This window comes from Rhincodon typus, chromosome 3, assembly GCF_021869965.1.
Source record: "Rhincodon typus isolate 14 chromosome 3, sRhiTyp1.1, whole genome shotgun sequence".
NCBI classification, from domain to species: domain Eukaryota; kingdom Metazoa; phylum Chordata; class Chondrichthyes; order Orectolobiformes; family Rhincodontidae; genus Rhincodon; species Rhincodon typus.
The window spans coordinates 32,391,234-32,395,093 of NC_063334.1; positions in this window are offsets into that span (position 1 = coordinate 32,391,234).

Genomic DNA, 3,860 nt, shown 5'->3' on the forward strand with positions numbered 1-3,860 from the left:
ACTAGATTGATGGTAACTGAAGTGATTTCTTTTAATCAAGCTCTCTTACACTGGCTTTAAGTTTGAATTAGATATTACAACACAATGCTAAACCCAAATCTTAACTAATTTCTTCTTCAAAGCCAGTCACATACTCTAATAATGATGAATAAGCCATAAAGAGCTTAGGGGGTGACACAATGATAAGAACAACAACATTTCTTCCTTAGCAACATATGACTTTGATGTTGTCTCTATGGAAATGGAAGCATGGCCATTGCTAATGAGATTTCTGAGTATGGATAGCAAGGAAAAATATTACTGAGATTCCATGGTTATTTCAGTCTTTGCAAAATTCTGACAATATGTCAATTCTTCTAGATTGAGCACGTAAACATTCAGTGTGGAATAAATCTTGAATTCATGACAGCACATCATATTATGGGATTTTTTTTGCACTTGCTGTCACTTCTCTGCTTTTATAATCCACATAAGTTGCTTTGTTCCAACCATCTGATTTGAATCAAGTGGTGTTCATCCTAAGAAAGACTCGTCAGTTTAACATTACAGAATAATACTTTTTCTTTGCATGACTTTAATGACAAAATGATCAAGTGGTGTTATAATTACTGAACTCTCACATGGGAAAGTGATCAAATTGAAAATGGTTTGGGGGCGGGGATGTGCAATCAATGCTTTCACTGTGGCATAATTAATAATTTTCAATAATTCTTTAAGTTAAGACCAACTCTAATGGCTAATTTGATAATAAACAGATAAATGCATGACAGAGAATACAACAAATTAAACAAGAATATAAAGAATAAAATATGGAAATTGCATGTTCCTTAATTGATCAGAAATCATTGATTCTACAACAGAAGTTGCGAAACTGGACAAGGATCTTTGGCCATTTTTCTTAATTGTGAAGAATATTGATTCCATGTTATATCTTGACTCAAGAAAAAATATTGCTGTCCTTACTGACACCATAGGATGGGATGGCACTTCAGTGTCTTCAGCTTACAGATAACCTATTTTATGAATTTGGTCGTAAAACCATTCCAGTTAAAGGTTGTTTTGTAGCAAAACCTATGATGATAAAGACATTAATAAGCCTATTTAAGTCTTGCAGAATTTGTGACTGTGTTGAGTCCTTGTTGAATTTGTAGGCTTGTGTGCAACTAGTTCTTCTGCATTGGTTCATGTCAAAGTGATGACTATGTTCCATTTTATGAGTAATTGCTTAATTCTCTCCAGACATGTATGCTTTTATGCCAAGAAGCTTGGACGATACTGAGAAGACTCACCTCTATTTTTCCAAACTATTGAATATCAGATACACTTCCAGCAAGAAGTGCTTCAGCTTCTCCGGGTGTTTGCACACTTCCTGGTGCTCTTCATCCTGTTGCACCTGAAGAAGATGACCTACTTCCTTGATAGGAGACACACCCACCGCGGGAACCAGAAAGCATGTCATTATCAAGCCCACTTGCAGCATTTCAAGAAGGCAGTCCAGCAGTATCTCATTCTCTTGTCATTAACGGAGTGTATCATGAACCTCTGAATTTCTCCGAAAACAGAGTAAACAACATTTTTTCACTTACGTACAGCACAGAAACAGACCCTTTAGTCCAACTTGTCCATGTGGGCCAAGTTTCCCAAACTAAACTGTTCCCACTTGTCTGCATTTGGCCCATATCCCTGCAAACTTTTCCTTTACCTATGTATGTTCAAATGTCTTTTAAATATTGTAAGAGTACCTGCATCTACCACTTCCTCTGTTCGGGCTAAGTAGCTTATTTTGGTGCTATAAAATTCAACATAAATTCAGGCTGCCTTTCAGGTTTATTGGCCGCGTACAAATGCAATTTGTTGCTGTATCACATGGAGAACAATATAAAATTCAGAAGGCTACAGCAGAAAGGTTGGGTAAAGGTACAAAATGGGAACCCTCCCAATTATGAGGGAGAAATGTGGCATCTTTAGAGATGCCAATTTATGTGACAAACTGGGTAAGCCAATGAATTATTTACACTTGTGCAGGTTCAATCAATTTTAAATGTGCAACTTTGTTTTATTAATTTCATATTTTTGAACATAAACTGACCTCCTCTGTGTGACAGGCCGGGTGACCACTTTGCAGAGTATCTACATTCTATCTGCAAAACTGACCCTGAGCTTTTGGTTGCCTGCCATTTCAACACATGAACTGTGTTCCCTAGCCAATATCTCTCTATCGGTCTTGCTGCAGAGTTCCAGTGAAGCTGAGCATAACCTGGAAGAACAACATCTCATTTTCTGATTGGATACCCTGAAGCTTTCAGGATTCAATATCAAGTTCAAAAATTTTAGAGCTTGAACACCTTCTCCCATGTCCGTACCCCACACACCAAGCCTTGTCACCACATGGGCTGCTCCCCAAAAAAACCTATTGTCAACTACTAATGGTCCCAATTAGTAGCTATTGATTCTCCCAGGTTGACCTTCACCCCATTCCTTTGTCTCTGAACTGTTGTTTTGACTTTCTCTGGCCTCCATTTCTGCCTACTTTTTACTCCCCAGCTCCATCCCATCTTCAACCATATAAACCAATCTTTTCCAAGTTGCAATCAGTTCTGAAGAAGGGTCACTGGACCCGAAACATTAACTTTCTCTCCACAGATGCTGCCAGGCCTGCTGAATTTTTCCAGCAATTTCTGTTTTTGTTTCAGATTTCCAGCATCTGCAGTTGTCAGGCTTTTCTGGTCGTGTGCATTGTCTGTCTCATGGTCGTGGAACTGGAACATTGGACAAGAATGGTATCCCAAATGAAGAACTGGATTATGAAAACAACAAGGCAGGAAAGGAAAATATATCAAGATGCAGATATGATAGGATCAGTTGTTTGCTGATTGTTTTAAGCCTGCGCTGGTGTGATGAGAGAAAAAGAGGACCTCCTGTCTGTTTGGTGAGACCATAAAAAAAACCTTCACAGCTCCAGCAATAAAGATTGACAATCGGGCTAGGGATAACATTGAGAAAACATTTAGGCCCGGCCTTAGGATGGAGCTCAGAGAAAACACATTTAGCAGGAGTTTCAGAGAGTACAATGATGGAATAAAAAAAACGATTAAATGGGTAAAAACCAGGTATTTCATGACAACATATAATGAAAAACTTAAATAAAAATGCCTCTGCAGTGAGTCAGGTGTTATAGTCAGTTACCATGAAGGTAGTCTTGGAGATCTGTCAGTTGATTGGCCACCTGAAATGGACCTTATCTCCCAGGGCTAACAAGCAACCTGTTTCATTGAACGTATAAGCTATTTGTTAACCCTAACCCTAAACCTATTGCTTAATAGTTCAATAAGGGTATACCACATTTACTTAAATCATATTCAAGTTGATGTGTCAAGATGATATCACGAATACAATTAAGAACTTTTAGAAACCGAAAGAACTACAGATGTTGTAAATCAAGAACAAAAACAGAAGTTGCTGGAAAAGCTCAGCACGTCTGGCAGCATCTGTGAAGAAAAATCAGAGTTAATGTTTCAGGTGCGGGGACCCTTCAGCATTCTGAGGAAGGGTCACTGGACCTGAAATGTTAACTCTGATATTTTCTTCATAGATGCTGCCAGACCTTACGGAGGGTCTTACAACAGTGCTAATGAAGAATCAACATTTGCAGCTACCAAAGATTTGATGGACATTTCAACACTACCCATGTGCAAAGTGATCATAATCACCTTCCAACTGGCAACAGTCAATTAAACCTGAGGAGATCTGGCAGACAGCACAGGATCACATAACACATAACAGGATCACATAACAGCTCTCCCAATTTTGACACTATCCCCCAGATGTTAGTGAGGAAGACTTTGTAGAAATGAGAGGGC